General features: G+C 45.5%; 1 long non-coding RNA gene across 14 annotated transcripts in view; it reads left to right on the forward strand.

Annotated features, from left to right (window-relative positions):
- The first annotated feature begins 14,521 nt into the window (after window positions 1-14,521).
- Window positions 14,522-21,319, forward strand: part of LOC120100803 (uncharacterized) — a 42,016-nt gene continuing 35,218 nt past the window's right edge. For 4 of the 14 annotated variants that reach the window (XR_005500887.2, XR_005500882.2, XR_005500889.2 and 1 more), the window contains exons 1-2: window positions 14,522-15,903; window positions 16,943-17,125. This is a non-coding gene — a long non-coding RNA (uncharacterized LOC120100803). Of the gene's footprint in view, window positions 16,046-16,942; window positions 17,126-21,319 lie in introns of all 14 variants that reach the window. The other 10 variants (XR_010064252.1, XR_005500897.1, XR_005500884.2 and 7 more) reach the window with 8 other exon arrangements.

The raw sequence follows: 21,319 nt of genomic DNA on the forward strand, positions 1-21,319 counted from the left end.
ACACACTATCCTGGAAGTGTGGTTTATCCTCTCGAACTTACACGATATGAGGGATCTCCTTCTGGGCTCTGGGCTCAAATGAAGAATTCGCAGTCAAGCTGGTTACACACGTGTGTGAAGTTCAGTAGGACGATAAGTTACAGATGTTTGGGAAGTTACCCCGGGGAGTCGGATAGACAAACAGCATCAATCTGGGACAGCCACTCACGGTGGCGGAGCTGGCTAAGAAGACCTGGACAGACAGACGACAGGTACTCAGCACCTCAAAGGGCACTAGACTTCTCCTGGGGATGGCAGAACAGAAAACCTCAAGGAAAACACACATCTTTTAAAGAGAAAAGATGTTAGACTAATTGCTTTAGAATTCCTCTGTGTGTGTGAGTGTGTGTGTGAGTGTGCGTGTGTGTGTGTGCTCAGGGTTTTAGGCATGATAGTCACATCTCCTCTCACTGAGCCACCCCTCAACCTTTTGCAATGTATCTCTAAGATATAAATAAACTTTTAGAAGCATATAAGAGGGCCTGTGTGGCAGTTCAGTGGGAAAAGGAGGTTGCTGTGCAAAGCCTAGAGACCTGAATTCAATCCCTGGGACCCCCAGGGTGAAAAGAAAGACCTGACTTCTGCAAGTTGACCTCAGACCTCCACAGCCACAATGTGTCCAATATGCACACACACAAATAAATAATAAATAATTGTAGTGGCAAAAGCATAGAGAAGGTAGGCTAGTACTGAAAATGGTAGAGTGGAATATTACTCACTATCAAATGAGTATCAAGCAATGGGTATCACAGAGGTGCAGAGACACCGAGGTCAGCTTCTGATGTCATTAGCAGTGATGCACCTGCAGAGCTGTGGAGAGACTGCTCCGGGTATTTCCACCCACACTAGTTATTCCCCGTATCAGTGCTGAGAGTATCCCTCTGCCAGTGGCAGCTTCTTCCCCCTCCCTCCAGAGCCAGCGTGGACATTTCCTATCACTGGCACACAGCATAGGGCTAGTGTCTGGGCACCAGGGTGACTCAACTGCTTTGTCATCCTTTGGTAGACTTCCCAGTGTTCATTTATTCTTTTATTTCCTCTTCACTTGAAACAGTCTAACTATGCAGTTCTGCCTGGCCTGGAGCAGACCAGCAGACCAGGTTGGCCTTAAACGTACAGAGATCTGCCTGCCTCTGCCTTCCAAGGGTTGGGATTAAAGGCTTACAAAGTCACACACCCCTCCTCCCACCTTAGTATGTGAACCATGAATAAAGGACATGAGTTCCTGCCAATTCTGTTAAGTTAGATTCAGGAGTATAGACTTTTCTTTAACCTGGCATATTTTCATATCTATCTTCTATCTATCTATCTATCTATCTATCTATCTATCTATCTATCTATCTCTATCTATCTATCCAGCTATCTATCTATCTATCCATCCAGCTATCTACCATCTATCTATCTATCTATCTATCTATCTATCTATCTATCTATCTATCCAGCTATCTATCTATCTATCTATCCATCCAGCTATCTACTATCTATCTATCTATCTATCTATCTATCTATCTATCTATCTATCATCTATCTATCTGAAAATTTCAGTTCTCACAGATAATCATGTAATAAGCACAGAGAAAGAAGACCAGCAGCTCTGTTGCTGATGTAATCACCGAGGCGTCCTGAGAATATGAAATCATCAGCTTTACTAGCTGTTCCTCCACCAATCCCGCCCCAAGCTGTCCTCAAGCTCCCAATCTCCTGACTTGCTCTCCCGTGTGCTGGTACATGCTGAACTCCTCCAGCACGACTCTGACAGTATATAATTCTTGCTGATGGCTTCATTTGCCACTGCCTGAAGACGAGCTGTCCCTGGGGCTGCAGCACAATCTCCTGCCACTTCCCACGTGCCCATGATGTCTCCCATGAAGCTCTGTAAAATAAGAAGTCTTCCCTGTTGGGTTAGGGAGTCACTGGCTTAAGTTCAAGTCTTTCCATTTGCTGCTGCAGAGTCAGTTCTAAGCTCACAAAAGCAGAGCCTGGACATAGGCAGAAAGTACTTAGACAACACTTATTCCTTTAAAATAGGAAGAAGGATGCCCTGCATAGGGTTCGAAGCTTTGGAAGTGTCGGAGCATGCCTGCATCACGTGTAAGGACAGCACACATCCAGGCAGGTAAAATGCATGGTGCCTATAGGGCATGCTTCTTTATATAGGTAAAATAAAGTTCTGGGGTGAGAGTAAAATGGCAAAAAACATAAGCTATTATATTTTAAAAAGATTTATTTATTTTATATATGTGAGTACACTGTCACTGTCTTCAGACACACCACAAGAGGACATCGGATCCTATTACAGATGGTTGTGAGCCACTATGCAGTTGCTGGGAGTTGAACCCAAGACCTGTGGAGTAGTCAATGCTCTGAACTGCTGAGCCATCTCTCCAGCCTCCCCCTCCCCTACCAGCTAGTTCACAGCTGACTGCTGGTTCTGTATGTGAGTAAAGTACAAGGCTATGGTTTATAACATCATCACGGATATGCTAAGCATCATACCCTAAGAGCTGCGTGCGTCTCTCTCTCTCTCTCTCTCTCTCTCTCTCTCTCTCTCTCTCCCTTTCTCTCTCTTTTCTCTTCCTACCGTGGGGATCTGAGCCTGGATGGTTGCCCTGCCCGGGACGCTTCCTTTTTGTGGTGTGTGAGCCTGTACCAATGCTGAGATTTACTGCTTTGGGGATCATTCACAACAAATGTTCCAAACAGCTGCCTGCCTCGGGCGAGGTAATTTTGGACAAATTCAACAGGACTTCAAAGAGAGACATCGACTACAATGTGAATGGGGGATAAAGGCTGACTTAAATGAACGCATTGCAATTAGTGGGTATTTACTTTATATGTTGCCAAGTTCTGATAGCTTTCTCTTACCCTTTGGGAAATAATATAAACGCCTACTCCTGGAGCTAAAGAAATGGGATATGTGCTTCCTGGGGAGACAGGTGTTGTGAACGTAGACAGAAACACAGAGAGAAAGGGAGACCAGTCCATGGGAGGGAGAGACAAAGAACACATATTGAATCTGTTTAGAGGCACAAAAACGAGGGGAGTCCAAGCCCGACTTTCTGTTGCCCAGTTATTAGGAGCGTATACTGTTCTTACAGAAGAACTGACTTAGTTCTGAGCACCCATGTCTGGTGTCCCACTACCACCTGTAACTCTAGTCCTAGAGGATCTGATATGCTGTTCTGGTCTTCTCCAACTCCTCCACTCATGGTCTCACATCCATACTTGCTGACCGCACCCTGCGTCCTGTGATTCAAAATAAATCAACATTTTCTCTGAAAAAGAAAGCAAAACGAAACAAAAACTGTTAACCAGAGAAAGAAAAAGGGAGTCAACATTCAATATTGAATGTGGAAAAGCCACTTAAGAATTAAAAGAGCCTTGGAGAACCGAGCTGCCTGAGGTACATCCTGAAATTCTGCGTTTTCCAGAGTGGAGCATCTCAGTGGCAGAGGGAGTTTGATAGGAAGAATGAGGAACTGGGAAGCTGGCTATGTAATAGAAGTGGACCCCAATCCAATTAAGTCAGAGAGCAAATGGAATTCCAAGTGTTCACACTAACAGCTAATCTTTACCTGATCACCTCCGAGGATCAGGTTCAGCAGGGGAACTGATGTTTGCCATGATGTTTGTCAAACAAAACAAAACAAAAAAACAAACCCAAAAAACAAAAAACAACTTATAGAAGGTGTCCTGAATTTAGTCAAGTGCTATTGAGGAATGTCTTTTAAACTTTTTAAATTTTATTTTATTTTTTTAAGATTTATTTTTATTTACATGTCTGTGTGCGTAATGGGCACATGAGTGCAGTTCCCATAGAAGCCAGAAGAGGGCGCTGGATCTCTTGCAGCTGGAATTAGAGGTGGTCGTTGAGTCGAGTAGCATGGGTGCCGGGAACTGAACTCAGTCCTCTGCAAATGTGGCAAATGCTCTTCACTGCTGAGCCACCCCTTCAGCCCTGCACTTCAAGTTTAATTGCAATAAAGTAAGTGCACATGCACATGGGTACAGCATGATAATTTTCTTCTGTTATTGGTTGTGTTTTGTCTTTGGCGTGAGAGACTGAACCCAGGGTGTACTGAGCACACACTGCCACTGAGCTACATCCTCGGTCCAGTGCTATTTTATACACCGAGCACAGCACCTGCAAAGGAATCCATGTGTTTATCACCCCAAACCCTTCCCATTTCTTGGTGGTGAGGAAATTTTGAAAGGCACAGTAGATTACGGTTAAGTGTAGTCACAGCGTTGTGCGTGTAGCACAGTGCAATTTCTTCTTCTCTGACTGTAATGTATTGAGAGCTAGCCCTCCATGGTGCCTTCTGGTTGGGGTGCAGGGCCAAAGAAGCTCCACGCTGAGAAGGTCCCTGATTCCCAAAGAGGCAGAAAGAAGATCATATCTTAATGTGTGATCTTATTTATTTCATATATTACACATCGAACCAATAAAGTCTCTCTAAAGAAATCTAGGTCAGGACCCAGGTTTCAAAGCATGTCTAGAATGAAGAGAACCTGTGCTTTGGATGCTGTAACTATTTTTATTAGCAGATATTAACTACACACACTAGTGGGTTCCCTTATGACACTTGGCATTGTGTACTTTGATCATACTCTGTCCGTCATCCTGCCTGGTTCCCGTCCCCCTCCTGCTCATCCCCTTCTTCTTCCCAAAACAGCCTTCTACTTTGGTGTGTGTGTGTGTGTGGGGTGTGTGTGTGTGTGGTGTGTGTGGGTGTGTATGGTGTCTGTGTGTGTGTGTGTGGTATGTGTGATGTGTGTGGTGTGTATGTGTGTGGTGTGTGTGTGTGTGTGTGTGTGTGTGTGTGTGTGTGTGTGTGTGTGACCCAGGCAGCTTAATTGGGACTGTTTATAGAGGCCTGGGTGAGGATCTGTTTACTGTTACTCGGATTTCAAAACCTGATTTATCTAGACAATTGCTAGCTTTGTGTGTTATCACTTCTTCCTAAGGTTTGGGCTCAACCTTCTATTTGCACGCTCGGAACTGATGGGAGAGATATAAGCGCTGTGAAGCATCCATTAAAAAGCACACACTTTTGGGGGTGAGTGAATACCTCAGCCCCAAGAGTTTCCCTACCTGTGCTCTAATGTTTTCACAGACATTTTCCATCTGGAAAAGCTCTCTCTTTGTCACATCATCTCTGAGGTGGCTGGGTGCCCCACAGAGGAGGCTGTGACAGTTTTCTGTCCCAGATTTTGCAGTATTACCAAACCTTGCTGATGGTCGGTGTTTTTCGGGAAATGGAAAGGGAGAAAACTCACCCAGGGATGAGGAGCGAGGCTTCTAAGCACAGGGGCCTAATCATTTTAATCAATCTTAAACCACTTTGACATGTGCTAATGGTTGAAATGTCAGAGTCTTGTAGGTGTGTGGCCTGCTGTGTCTCCCACGGTGTTTACTTTGGTGGCTTGTCTGTCTGAAAGTCAGGATACCTCAAAGCTTCCTGAGGGTCCTGAACATGATGCAACATGCAGCCTGCAGACACCAGCCCCAGGGCCAGCTCTGAGCCCTGCAGGGAGCAGTGGGCTCCAGGGCAGGCAGGAAGGAGCTCAAGGAACAATAAGAGGGGTGAGACCTGCAGCCTGACTTCACCTGGATGCCCTGACACAAGGAGGGAGGCTAAAGTGAAGTCCCTGGAGTGGCTAACATTCTCTTTTTCACTGCCTCTACGTTCTCACCTGCTGGCCTCATTCTGCTCAAATGGGTTTGTTCAGCACACTACTTAGCAGAGTAGATCCACCAGGCTACTGGCTCTCCAGGAAAGCGCTTTTCTAATTTTTAAAGACACATTGACAAAGGGATTTATTTTGAGATAAGAATGAGTGAAATGGGAATGTAAATACAACTAAGGAAGGCAGTATTTGAAACACACACATACACACACGGACACGGACATAACACAGACACAGACACAGACACACACACACACACACACACACACACACACACACACACGGACACACAGACACACACACATACACACACAGGGACACACACACCCAGGCACAGAAACACACAGAAATGCATACCTACAAACCAGACATAAACACACACGTATACATAAACATACACATACACATATAACACAAATGTGCATATAATAGATTTATAGTCATACACAAGTACAAAGTACACACACAAACATATACACAGTAACACACAGAAATACACATATACAAACCAGACAAATCATACACATGTATACATACACAAGCATACACACACAAATATAACACAAATTCACATATAATAGATTTATTGACATGTATAAGTACAAAGTACATACACAAACATACAAAGAAACACACACAAATATACACCTACAAACACAGAGACACAATCACACATATTAACACATGCACACATATGCATACACACACATATAACACAAATGCACATATAATAGGTAATGTAGACATACACACTTGATCTTAGCCAAAAGGCCGAGAAGCGATTAATGTAGACATACACAAGTACAAAGTATACACACACATATATATTCACATATACATAAATGCACATACAGGGTAATGATTGAGTGGAACTGATGTTTTCTTTCTTTTTATTAAATGTATTTATTTTTATTTCATGTGCATTGGTGTTTTGCCTGCATGTATGTCAGATCTCCTGAAACTGGAGTTACAGACAGTTGTGAGTGGCCATGTGGGTGCTGGGAATTGAACCTGGGTCATTTGGAAGAGCAGCCAGTGTTCTTAACTGCTGAGCCACCTCTCCAACCCTCTGATCAGTTTTCTTGAAAATGTCAAATGATGTCTTCATCACCAGTTTGCTGTGTATTTCTTCTTAACAGTTTTTTAAGATTTGTTATTACGTGTCTAAGTATTTTGTCTACAAGCATATTTATGTACCAACTATGTACCTGACATTTTCAGAGGCCAGATGACAGCATCAGATCCTTAGAACTGGAGTTACAACTAGTGGATTCTGGGAACTGAAGCCAAGTGCTCTTAACTGCTGAGCCATCTCTCCAGCCTGTCCCCTAGCTCGGTTTCCCTTTTGGAGACAGGGTATCGCTATGTAGCTCTGGCTGGTCTGAAACTCCCTGTCTTGACCAGCTTGGCTTTAAATTCAAAGATGTCCCTGCTTCTGCCTCCCAAATACGGGATTAAAGGTGTGCACCTCTCCTCTTGGTGTGCACCCTTCTGAAGACACTTTTCTCAGGATTTCCTAGTCCTTTCCCTTTCTTGTGCTAGATACAGAACCCTGACACCTGGGCAGGTCCTCTCCCAGCTAAGTTCCAGGGCATGATGAGTAGTTCCTTCCCCAGCCAAGTTCCCTTCTCTGCTTCCCACACACTCAGTTTTGGAAGTTGCAAATATAAATGTGAATGTGTTTCTATCCCGTGGATCTAATGCCTAAGTATGTTAGGCAGGCACTCTGCCAGTGAGCTATACCAGTGAGCTATACCAGTGAGCTATACCAGTGAGCTATACCCCAGATCCCATTTCCGTGCATTTAAAGAGTAGTTAAATGGTAGTCCTTGAGTAAAATTAGCATAATTCATTCATCCATTTTTAATTGGTAGACTTTGAGGTTGCCTTCATTTTTGTTCTGTATCTATTGCCCATCCCCCAGCACCTGCACACAGACATGAATGCAGTTAGAAGACATTTCTTTCTTTTTTCTTTTTGAGATAACGTCTTACTACTTAGCCCTGGCTTGCCTGGAACTGATGGAAACTCACCTGCCTCTGCTTCCCGGAGTCCGGAGATTAAAAGTATGTGCCAAATAAAGCCTTCCCTGACTTGGAATCGAACCTGGGCCTCCCACATGTTGGTAGTGAGAGTACCAAGTTCTAACCACTAGACTTCCAGAGAACTTCCGCAGTTTCTGAATTATTGGGTTGGAGTACCAAAGATGCGTCTGTCTGTCTATATGTCTTGCCTGTATGTATGTATTATGCATGCATGTCTGTCTGTATGTCTTTCTGTCTGTAGTATGTATATATGTATCTATCTTTCATGTATATATGTATGTATCTATCATGTATGTATCTACCTATCATGTATGCATATGTGTATGCATGTATGTATCTATCATGTATGTATCTATCATGTATGTATGTATGTATGTATGTATGTCTCTCTCAGGGTGGTCTCAAACTTCCTAAGCAGCTGCTGAGAATGCCTTAATCTCTTCATCTCCTTCCTCTACCCCAAGTAGCCAATCATAGGCTGGCAACATCATGTTTTCCCCTCTGTTGTTTTGAGGCAAGTTTTCTCTGCACATCCCTGACTGTTCTGGAACTCACTATGTGGACCAGGGTGCCCTCAAACTCACAGAGATCACCTCCCGCTCCCTCCTGTGTGCTGGATTAAAGGCTTATGCTACCAAACCTGGCACTAAGACTTACTGTTTAATTGATACGCTGACAAATCACACTATTTTGTATTGTATGCAGGCCACGAACACGTGCTGTGGTGAGTGTAGCCGCTTCCTTTGCAGGGAAAACAACCGACCTCCACTCCCAAGCCAGGCCTTTTCAGACAAAACACATCTTAGTCGATCTTGGTTTCTGTGTTCACAATAGAGTCCTACAGCAACGGAAGTCTCCAGTCCTCTGCTGCAAAGCAGGAGTTTGCAGTTTGAGATGTTAGGCCGAGTTGGCAGTAACGGCTGATGGCCTTTGGCTTGAAAGGATTGGTGATTGTTTTCCTAGACACTGGCTGTCTCTCCAAGTCAAGGCTTAGAATATACATGATGGTTCTGGGCTGGACACCTGCACCACAGCTACCAGGGCCAGGTGGCACTGTGGTGGGACTTCAGCATGGTGCCATTAGACTTTACTGGAAGGTCTTAGGGGACACATTAGCTCAGCCTTGCAGCTAGTGCTTGGCCCAACAGGGGCTCGAGTGCAGGTGGCCCAGGGCGAGGCCGCTAGGTCAGCTTACAGTGAATGCTGCCTGGAATTTCCCCAGTGTAGCAGGAGCTGGGAGGAGGGCAGTGCTGAGGACCAGGTGCCTATCCAGCTTCCTGGAAGGATCTATGCTATGAAAGTGAGAGGAGGAAAGGAAGGGATTAAACAGGGCAACTCAGAAAGGGACAAGGTCGAAAGGCAGGTACACAAAGAGATGAAGCAGAACTAGTATAAGGGTGGTCTAAGTCACCGGCAGATAGATGCACAGTCTGCAGGGAGAGGCACATTTGATCCTTAATAAACTCTGGAGAGCTTATCCCAGGATTATCTACTCTTTGCAGATGAGGAAATGAGAGAGAAAGATACCAGCTAACTGTTCCCTGCCCAGGGTCCCATGAGGATAGGTAGCCCAGAGCATGGCAGACCGTCAAAGGGCACAGGGGGAAGGGAACATGGCATCAGGAGATGGAGGGTTTAGGAGGTAAAACTGCAGGGATAGTTCAGTCTTGCAAACGAGAGGACGCAAGTTCAACTTCCAGAATCCATGGGAAAACAGGAAGTTGGGACACATGTCCGTGATCCGAGCACTGAGAAAATAGATCCAGGCAGAGCTCCAGGGTTCACAGGCCATCCAGAGCAGCCTGCCTGGGGGACTCCAGATGAATGAGAGACTTTGTCACAACAACTAAGGTGACCTGGGACTGGAGAGGTGGCTCAGTGGTTAAGAACGCTGGCCGCTCTTGAGGAGGGCCTGTGTTTGGTGCCTGTCACCCAGCTGTAGTTCCAGGGGATCCAAAGCCCTCTTCTGACCTCTGCAGGCTTTCTCAGACATATGGTGCACATACATACACTCTGGCACTCGTACACACACATTCAACAAACAAACAAACAAACAAATATAAGAGCCTGCCATCTGATAAGTGACACAAAAGATTGCCTTCTGGCTTTCACATACATGCACACACACACACACACACACACACACACACACACACACACACACACACACAGAGAGAGAGAGAGAGAGAGAGAGAGAGAGAGAGAGAGAGAGAGAGAGAGAAGGCATCACCACATACCTCTGGCTTGTCTTGCATTGAGAGATCCACTTGCCTCGGCCTCCTGAGCACTGAGGTCAAGGATATGCATCATCGTGCCAGGTAGCACTATTCGTTTTCACCCTAGTCTCTGAGGAGGGGCAGATTCTGTGGAACTCTGCAGTTACAGATGTGTGCCGTGTTAACCCACATATGTGCAGGGCACTGGATGAGCCAGTGACAAGAAAGCTACAAAGTGGCCGTCCCTGCTGAAGTCATTTCTGCTTTGCAGCCCTAAGATGAGACAGGGAATGGCCTACTGTCTAAACACCTTTTTGCAAATGACACCGATGTTGTGGGTGTGTGTTCAAATCCTGACTCTGTCACTTCCCAGCTTTGAGCACACTGCTGAGGTCTAGGCAGCAGCCTAAAACATTGGGGGGGGGGTGGGAAGAGAGAGAGAGAGAGAGAGAGAGAGAGAGAGAGAGAGAGAAAGACAGAGAGATAGAGAGAGAGTGCCCTGGTTATATTGTGAATAAAAGCCAGCTCCTGGCCCAACACGGACTATCGCATCCACTCGCCTAATTCTCAATCTTTCTTGAGACAGAGTGTAGCCCAGACTGGCCTCCAACTCATTGTAGGTTGGCCTGGAACTCCTGATTTTCCTGTCTGTATCTCTCAAGTGTTCGGGTTACAGATACGCAGCACCACACCTGGATTAGGAGGTGTCAGGCATGAAACTTGGGCTTCCTGCGTGCTCGGCAAAAACTCTACCAGTGAAGCCACACCCCCAGCTCCTACCATGAGAACTTTCCACATAACTAGAGAGTGGGGCTGGGTATCTCCACCTGCTGTGTGTTGAATAGGCAGCCGGCCTCCAACCCCTTCCGACCTCACTCTGTCATACTTCCTGAAATGTGATCTTCCCCCAAACTAAGGATTTACAACTTCTGGTCTCACTGCAGAGAAGTCTGTTACCATTATTACCTGGGTGTCCAGTCTTGCCATGGGTTATGTTATCAGGGTGGGGTGGGGACCCATGGATGCTTATTAATTGTTTAGAAAGTATTTGGATTCTGTTCAGGAGCAAAACAGTGTGCTATTTGCCTTTCTGACAATACACATAATGAAAAATGTGACTAAGAATGGTGGGCCTTGATTTCTTTGAGGATTGGCTTTCCTGCTCAGATCCCCAGCTTCTGCACTTAGAGGATCCTATAAGCTTCTGAATTCAGGGAACTGATAAGGTCCGATTCTAGTTTCCTGCACTCGGGAGGCAAGGACAGGCAAGGGTCCTGTAAGTTTGGGTCTACAGAGTGAATTTCAGGACAGCCAGGGCGACACAGAGAAACCCTATATGGAAAAACAAACCAACCCAAACACACAAACAAACAACAACGAGAATAGAGATCCACTCAGCATTTTTTTGAAATTAATGTTTTGTAACTTCTTTGAGTTTTGTACAAAGTGCTTGCTTGTGTATTCACCTGTGGCCCCCTCCCCCAACTCTCCCCAGAACCCACCTCTTCATCCAACTTTATGTTTTCAGTGTTGATTGTTTTGAGATAAGATCTTACTATGTAGCTCTGGTTCGTCCAGAACGTGTTATATAGACTGAGCTGGCCTTGAACTCCCAGATGCCTGTCTACTTTTACTTCTTGAGTGCTGGCATTAACGATCTACATGCACCACTGTGGCCTGCCTCCATTTTTTAAAGACTTTCAGAACCAATTTGTGCTGCCCTTATGCTCTTGGCTGTGTAGTCTTCCACTGGAGACTTACCAGGGGCTAGAGTCTTAGAGAAAACTCCCTCCCCCTCTCCCAGGAGCTAAGAGTTGCCATCAGCTCCGTGGCGAGGGTAGGGTTGGATGCTCATCTCTCTTCTCCGTGTTGGGATCTGGTCTGTCTTGGGCTTACAGAGGTTTTGTGCAGGCTGTCTCAACCTGTGAGTTCGCGCGTACAGCTGCCCCCTGGCTCTTACACTCACTCTGCCCCCTCTTCTGCAATGACCCCTGAGCCTTGGAAGAGAGCGAGGTGCAGCACACATGGTCTATTTAGGGCTGAGTGCTCTGCACGCTGGCCAGTTGGGCTCTTGTGTTAACCACCTTCTGCTTCAAGCCAAAGCTTCTCAGATGAGATGTGGAACGTTTAGGACTATGTCTGTTTCGTAGCACGATAGCAGTAGGCTCTCTTCCACGCCTATGACGTGTCTAGCCATAATAGTCCCACATATGGGTTTCATATGGAGCAGGACTAATGCCCAATCAGAAAGTGATTGATTATACCCATGATGTCCCTGCTATGACCCCACCAGGGAGCATGACTTGCAAGGTCAGCCATCACTATAGTTTTCAGGGTGCACAGCTGGGAATGGCTGACGTTGACTTTTCTCCTTTGATAGCATGCAGCACTTGCTATAACCTTGAAAGCTAGTCATCGGAGACGATATGGGAGTCTAAAAGGCTGGGACAGTACCAGACTTGAGTTCTCCAGTGTTCTATGAGTCAAGTATGTGGTGTCTTCAGCCATAAGGTCTTACCATCAAGTTCTGGAGGGTAACCAAGAGCGCTGGCGTTACCAGTTTGGGGGGCTGTGGGACTTCTCTGGAAGATGTCACACTAACACCGGCAGATGGAATCACGTACAACAAAATCTTTTGAATTCAGAAAAGCAAAAGGAAAAACAGTCCCATAATTCTACTTCAGTACATATTCAAGTATAGCTATTATGTATATTGTATATATTATGATTATATACATTAACACTCTACCCACAATGCCTTCTCACGGACTTAACAATGGACTAACGATCCATATACTCAGAAAGCATATATATTATGTATATGTAGTATATATTTTATCTTTAAAAATGATTTGTTTTTGTGTGCATGAGAGTTTTGGCATACATATTTATGAACACCACATGTGCCCCTAGTGCCCATGGAGATTAGAAGAGGTGGGCAGATTTCCTGGAGCAAGACTTACAGGTGTTTGTGAGCCACCATGTGGGTGCTGGGAATTGAACCTGGGTCCACTGCAAGAGCAGCTCATGCTCTTAGCACTAAGCCATCTCTCCAACCTCTATATGTTATCTTTTTGAGACAGTCTGGCTACACACTGCTGGCCAGCCTGCACTTCTTACAGCACGCAGGCTGACCTCATGCTCTCAGATATGAACCTGCCTCTGCCTCCCAGATGATGGGAGTAAAGGCTGGTACTCCCAGGTCAGGCCTTACTCCACAATTTTATATTCTCTCTCCTTGTATATAAGTTAGCTTCAGTGGGTTTTGAAGAACTAATTTTTATTCCTTTAAATCTGCTTCAACACAACTCTACTTTTATGTCTAAACTTAAGTGTTTCCAAAGTGGTTACAGGATAACACAAACAAACAAAACCATTTCAGGAAACATTTAGTTCCTGGATTGTAGAATTCAAGTTTTCTTTTCTTTTTCCATTTTTTGTGCTAAGAGGAAATGACCAGACATCTTTGGGGCACAGTGCTGAAGTGACGGAGCCATTAAATAATCAGACTTCCATGTCAGAAAATGACCAACATTACAATGAAAAGAATTAAATACATCTTATGAGAAAGAAAATCCACTTTCTGGTGCAAGAGGATGGCGCTCTTCAGTCTCGAGCTGTGCACGGGTGTGCAGAACTAGCGAAGATGAAGTCAGGACAGAGCAGGGGCTATGTTTGCTTTTGTCCCCAGAGACCATTGTGGCCAGCCAGTTCCAGTCTTTGGGATACCCCATGTTAGGACATGGCTTTCTTTTCAACATTATTCTGTTTCATGTGTGCGCATGCATATGGTGTGCACTCATTCATGAGTGCATACATGCTCACATATGTGGGGGTACACAGTAGTGTGAAGCCAGAGGTTCATGCCAGATATATTCTTCAATTTCTCTCTACTTTATATATCGAGAAAAGGTGTCTCACTTTACCCAGAGCTTACCAATAGCGTAGTTAACTATCCCTCCCTCTATTACAGGCAAGCTGTGCTGGGATTACAGGCAAGCCACCTCCAGCCAGCATTTATATGAATGCTGGAGATTTGAACTCAGATCCTCATGCTGTATAGCAAGCATTTTACCCACTGAGGCACATCCCCAGCCCCAAGTCAGTACATTTTCATTCCCTGATAGTGGGCTTCTTGGTGGAGAAACCACATCTAACATATCCGCGTAGTGTTAACACACAGTACTGAATGGGCTAACCTGGTTAGTATCAGCTTCGAAGGGGAAAGGCTATCCCAGCTTTGCACTGTTCCCATCAACTTTAGTATTCAGATTTTCCAAAGTTGAGTTTTACCTGCTTGCCTACCCTTTCAGTAAAAACTGTGGGCATTGACTTGGGGGTGTCAGGCAGCTTTTTGTGCAGTACAAACTTGATTTTCAAGCTCAAGCAGGGACGGAAGAGCGTGCTGTATGTGCATTCTTTTTATGACTCACATTGTATTTGAAAGCATGACCGGGACCTGCCACGGCACACGGCAAGTCGAAACTGCTTTATGGATTTGGTCGCACCATTCCCATGTTGCTGTTTGTTTTTCCTCTATAAAGCATCTGTGTAACAGTGGGACTCTTCTTCCTCTTTCAAAGCCCCACTCAAATGTCCCTTCTTCTCTGCAGCCTTCCGTTGTCTCTGGCTCCCACAATCCTTTGCTCACACCTCTTGCTTTGATATATCAATTGGCCTTTCCCGTTTCTGGGTATGTGCTCCTAGCTTTGCCCTGAGGTGGAGCTCCCTGAGGGCTGGGAGAGTGGTTGTCTTTTTCCTGGTAGAAGGAGGACTGGTCTTCTCTGATGCGTTTAGGGCTCTCTTATCCCTACGCCAGCACTGTCCCTTTGTTCTCCGTGGTGTGCTGAATCTGCACTGATGCATAGAGACTGGGGTGTTCTCTGGGAATGGTTTCCAGGGCTGGGTGGCTTCCAGGGCATACCAGACATTGTTAAGCCCATGGTGGGTGGGGTTGGAAAGAGACTCCTGAGACACACTTAGCACTCAGCCTCCCTCTCCACATGGGAAGGATGGTGGCTTGCTTCCACCCCACTGGCCCTCCCAAATCTAATGTGTTTAATCTTCCACAAGTTCCACTCATTAACTGCCCCCTAAAACAATAATTATGCACCCCATTTTAAAGGGAAGTGATCCTTATAAGCATCATCTCCTACGCATAGTGACTCTCACACTGCTGGTGTTGTGACAGCTAGTAAAAAGGCCTGGTAATATGTGGGTTTCTGGTTTTTGTTTTTCTACCTTGAGGGAACAAAGGCTCCCTCAAATGAGATACCAAGAATCTCAAAAGAGCCAACAGAACAATAGAGACTTTGTTACAGACACCTAGGAAGGGTTATCCAACAAGAACAAGCCAGTCTGGTTGTTGTTAGAACTTTCAGCAGCTTCAAAGGTGGGGATGGCCAGGAGTGTGTGTCCACTGTTAAGGATGGATGCTGCCACCCTAGGCCAAGCTGAGCAAGCAGCACAGACACCACTGAGGGTCCCCCAGCACCTTTCACCAGAGCTCTCCTGTGTGCAACCAAAGCTCATTAAAAATGTGTGCTGCCAACTTCATTATACAACATGACTTCTGTCCATAACTAAAAAGCCTGTACCTAAATTTCCTTTCTTGTCATTCGTTGGTCGGACACTTTAGATTCTGCCAACACCAGGTTTGAGTTGGCTGGTTTATTAGTTACCCTCCTCCCTTCTCTGCACTCCAACCAGAAAACCTCTCCTCTAACTACATCTAGCTACCACAGAACACCCAGGGACACTAACTTCATGTAGCTCTCTCTGGTTGGCTTGGTGCCCAAGAGCACCATGGGAAAGACCTTGGCAGTTGGGATTCAGATGCTGACAGTTGTAACTGATGGGCTAAGCTTGGGACTTTACTGATGAGTCAAGTTCCTGAGAAAAAAGCAACCAAAGTAAGGAGCCAGGCACCACGGGCTGGACTCAGCAGTGGGAGTTGTGCACAGAGGGGATGTAAAATGGCCAGGAGCTGACATGTGACCCCACTAAGGAGAGTGTCATCTGGGAAGGGGTGGATGGTATGTTTTGTAATGAGAGGTGGGTATAGTGATATAGCAGAAAACAAAACCAAAATATGATTTGGGTTCCTGCCATTTCAAAGTTGGGCTCTAGAAAGAGGTGTGTATGTCGCACTGTGGGAGGAAAAAAAGCCATTGAGATGGGCCTAGAAGAGGACAGTACAGAAATAGAAGAGGAGGGAACTTCGGGTCCACTGGAGCTCAGGGGGAGCAGTGCTTCTCTACCAGGCTGAACTCCAGTTGTGTGTGTTGTTTCTGAGCTCTGCTTGGAGGGGTGTGGGAGTTTTAGATGGAAAGTTGTAAGTTTTTCATGATGGTGTACACCTGGAATCTCAGCATTCAAGACGACGCCCAAGAGTCAGGAGTTCAAGGCCAGCTTCGGTTACATGAGACTGTGTCACAGGGTGGAGGGAGGGAGATAGAGGTTTAATTTGATATATTTTGTAGACATGATCTCACTGTCTAGTCTGGGTTGGCTTTGGAGCTCACATAGATCTACCTGCCTCTCCCTCGGTGCTGGGATTAGAGGAGTGCACCTTCACCCCAGCCTCAAGAGTTTAAAACATAAAGAAAGGCTAAGCTCTATCAGAAAATATGGGACAACCCTACCAACAGTACAGAGCAGTCACATTTTACAGTAACACCAACAGCACAATCTATGGCAATTCAGAGAGAGGCTTTCCTGAGAAGGCAGAGTCTGAAAGGAGAGTCCACCTGGGAACTTAGCAAAACTCCTGGCTGGGGAAACATGGAGGGACAGAAGCTCCTTAAACTGAGATGCACACTGGTTCCATTGGGCTGTCACAACCCTGTCCTTCCTTTGTGGCACCTAGGATCTTTTATAGTCGTCTGGTAATTGCCATCAGAGGCTCCCACTTCCTTCTGGGTCACTGTTCCTTTACTCTGTTCCCCTAAGGCAGCTGCCTGAGCATCATCACTGAGCCCAAGAAGCCAGCAGCTGTAGATTGAAACCAGAAGCCAAAAGGATTTGGAGTAAGAGTTGTGTGATGGTGAATCTAAACTGCCGATCTGATGGGGCCTAGTATCACCTGTAATACTGGGCCTGCCTGTGGTGGTTATCTTGACTGGGTTAACTGAGGTATGTGTGTGTGAGGGGGATCTACTGTGGGTGACAGGCACCCCACTCTGTGGGAGTGGAGTCCTGAATTGCTTAAGAAGAAAGCGAGCTGAGCATGTGACACTTGGTCTTCAGCGAGCTGAGCATTACTGGGGCTGTTTCCTGTTTGTACATATGACGTGACCAGCTGCCATGTATCCTGTTGCCTTGACTCCCCACCATGATGGACTTTGCTCTTGGACTACGAGCTGGAGTGAACCCCCTTTTTTTTGGTTGGAATACTTTATCACAGCAATAGGAAAATTAAACAAAGACAGACTACATATATATAAACATATTAAAAAGTTATTTCTTTGGAGAAATGAGCTTCCTGAGGCAGTCAGATACCAGTAAATTAATTTTTAAAAGGTGGCTATTTATAGAGTTCATATATGGCACATTTTACTACCTCAGATGGAAGGCCACCTCGGTCCGCTTTGGTCTCTGTTTTAGAACAGGCAGAGAGTAACCCGTATCGAACGTAGCTGGGATCAGAAGTGTTTGGAATGTGTTTTAGTTAGGTCTCTCTTGCTGTGATTTAAAAAAAAAAAAGATGGTGTGTGTGTGTTTCAGCTTCTGTCTCTCAGGTCACACTCTATCCCGGAGGGGAGTCAGGACAGGAACTCAAGGCAGGAACCTGGAGGCAGGAGCTGAAGCAGAGGCCATGGAGGAGTGCTGCTTACTGGCTTGCCCCTCATGGCTTGCTCAGGCCTACTTTTTTATACAACTCTAGACCACCGGCCCATGGGTGTCACCCACCCCTTCATGGGCTGGTCCCTTCCTTGTCAATCATCAATGAAAGAAACAGCGTACAGACGTGAGTAAAGGCCGTCTTGATGGAGGCATTTTGTCAGTTGAGGCTTCTCTTCCCACATAATGTTAGCTTGGGCCAAGCTGACAAGGAACCCAGCTAAGAGAGAATTCCAGATTTCCTCAGGAATATTTGCCTATGTATAAAAAGTACAATTAAATGTGAGATACGTTTGGCTCCATAGAGGCTCTATGGGAATAATTGTACACCAGGCTTTTAGTGTGCCTGCATTCTGACTTTGGCCCATCACATGAGGCTATGTTAAAGTTTCAGCTTTATATTAGTGCTCAAAAAACTTTGATTTAGTTTATAGATTTTGAATTAGAGATGTTTAATCTGTACACATAAATGCTGTGAAATCAGATATGCACATCTGGAAGTGGTGGCACAGACTTGCAATTACGGCACTGGGAAGCTGAACAGGATGAGTGAGTTCTAGGACAGCTTCAGAATGAGGCCATGTCGCAGGCAAGCTATTGGACTTGCACATTTGCATATATGAATATGCAAAATAATAGACAGTGGGAGGATCTCCAGAATGGTTCTCGTCTGCACACTTGCTCAATTGAAAAAAAATGAGGTCGGTACATTTAAAAGCCAACATTCTAGGCTGACTAATTTTTTTCTACTCATGTAGGAGAAAGAAGTTCACTATGAAAAGAAAATACTTTTCTCCCAATGTCACCACTGCCCATTGCCCAAATGTAATGACCACCTCTTGACAGAGTCAGAAGTTAAGTGGTAATGGTTATAACAGGGCAAACATTGTGTTCCCAAGATGTCTCTGGCGTAGCTATGCAGCACAGAGCACGGGATATCCAACTTACCAGAGTGGCTCTTAGAGAAACGTGCTCATACTCATTATTTGCTGAAGTAATGCTGATGTGCGCCTCCAGCATTCTCTCTGCAGCCAGTTCCAGAGATGACGCAAAGGAGATATTTTTAGGATTCGGCTTCATATACATGAATATATCTATACGTCTAGATCTATATATACACTTTCTATGTCTAGAGAGACAAGCAGGAGAGGGGAGATGACAGGGTCGCCTGTACCTCTGACTGCTCTTAAATTTATTGTGCAGCCGAGGATAATTTTGAACTTCTGATCCTTCTGCCTCTGCCTCCTAAGTGTTAGATTACAGGTGTGCGCCGCCATAGCTCATTAGTGCTGTGTCGGGGATGGAAGTCCCGGCTCTGTGTGCGTCATTAAGCGAGCTCCTTCCCCACCCACCCCCACCCCTGTGCTTTGCTTGCATCCCCTCGGAAAAGAATTTGTGCAGCCTGCCACTTGGACGGTGATGTCCTTTGCCCTACAGGAGTTTTCCAGTTTCATGAGGTCCTGTTTGTGGTTGGCCCAGGCTCATTCTTGGTCCCCACATTTCTCTAAAGTGTTAGCATCAGTTATGAAGGGAGGAGTGACTTTATTGGTAGTACACCTCGATGGTTGAGTGGGCACTTAACTCTCATCCTACCAAAACAATGAACTACAACCAACCCAAGCCTGTGGCAGTTGGGTGATTTCTAATACATAGCTTCCCCCATGCAGCCGTGAGCATAGCCGAGGCTGAATACATCTCTCTCCCTTCAGAGCGCTCCTCTGCACCTGTTTGTAACTGTCCTCATACACTCTAGCCTGAACTCTGTTTTTTGAAGTCATGCATTGTCCTTAGGTTTCGCCTGAATGGAATGAAAATATGTGGCCTTTGGGGCCTGGCTTCTTTTCTTCAGCAGAGTATTTTTTTTAATTATTTATGTTTATGCTTGTGGGTGTTGGGCTGGTGCACACGTCTGTACACCAGGGGTGTGCCTGTGGAGGCCAGTAGTGGGGGTGAGGTCCCCTGGGGCTAGAGTTAGAGAGGGTTTCGAGCTGCCATTTAGGTTCTGGGTAACAAATTCGGGTTCTCGGAAGAGCAGCCAGTGCTTATAAGCTTGGATCCATCTACACAGCCCTTTATAGGCTTTTAAGGCTCACCCATCCTTCTGTGTGAATTTATCTGTCCCTGGGGGACTGTGTCCCAGATCACGCATGGCCCATGGTACAGTCATCGGTATAGTTCTGTCTTTAAGGCTCTTTTGACTTTTCCTTGTTTTCAGTTAGGATTAAGTGAACATTCATGCACACATTTTAGTATGGACATGTGGTCTTCACAAGTTACTTGGTATCAGGATAAATGAATAAAAAGAAAACCCTGCCAAACCGTGCTGCAAACTAGTCATCTTATTTACACTCTAGCTAGTAATATATATATATATATATATATATATATATATATATATATATATATATATATATATATGTGTGTGTGTGTGTGTGTGTGTGTGTGTGTGTGACATAGATACACACACAGACATACTGATGGCTGGGGAATCGTGTCACATCATCTTCATGTTATTAATAACTTAGAATTCTGTCCACCTGTGAGGCTCCTTAGCACTCACACACACTCCGTGACAACGTGTTTGCTTCTCCAGGTCTTTTGTCCATTTTTTCCTAGGATATTGCTTTAGATTTCTGTGTGAGCGCTTTACATTCTGAAAACAAGCCATGCATCTCTCTGCGTATGACATATTGCCTCTAATGTGTTATGGATACAGAGTACTGAGTCGTGAGTGTTTCCCTTACATCTGTGGCTTGACTTCTAACTACTTCCATATCTGGAGAGTGGAAATCTTTAATTTGTTGATGTTTTCATTTATGGATTGTAATTTGGGTGTCACATTTGAGAATGCACACTGAGTTCAAGGCCACACAAGTTCTATCTTTCATTCTGGAACTCTTACACAAACAAGATTTTTTTTTCCGATTATTTTGAGGACCTGAGGGACCTATTGTCCTTTGCAGGGCCCTCTTAGGGTCATAGTCAGAAGTAACAGTAGGCTAGAGCCGTAGAGGTGCTGGGTCCTCTCCTCCAGAGCGCCCTTCGAGGACAGCTCGACCTTCGAGGGGCGTGCCCTTCCAGCATGTGACCCTTGGACTGGCCTTGGTGACTGTCACCTCCAGAGCTTTCCAAAGGTACATGTAAGGTCTCAGTCACTCAGAAGGGTTAGGCAGGCTTCCTCTGAGGGAGGCACATAGGCTTCCTAGGACATGAATAGAAAGTTGTCTTGAGGAGGGGAGTCACTGGGTTGGTACAGGGGGAGTCTGCTCACGGGCAATGCACAATGCATCTGCACATGTCTCCTCACTTCCAGGTGTATTTCTCTAGGTAAAGAGGGATTGCATCTTCCTCCGCTCTAAGACACATCTCTCACATGATTGTCAGTCTTCTTGTGCCAGTGTGATTTCTTTATTCTTTTTCATTTATTATTCACTTTACCTCCCAGTAGCAGCCCCTTCCCTCCTGCCCAGCCCCCCTCAGGAATTC

Source organism: Rattus norvegicus, chromosome 2 (assembly GCF_036323735.1).
Source record: "Rattus norvegicus strain BN/NHsdMcwi chromosome 2, GRCr8, whole genome shotgun sequence".
NCBI lineage: Eukaryota > Metazoa > Chordata > Mammalia > Rodentia > Muridae > Rattus > Rattus norvegicus.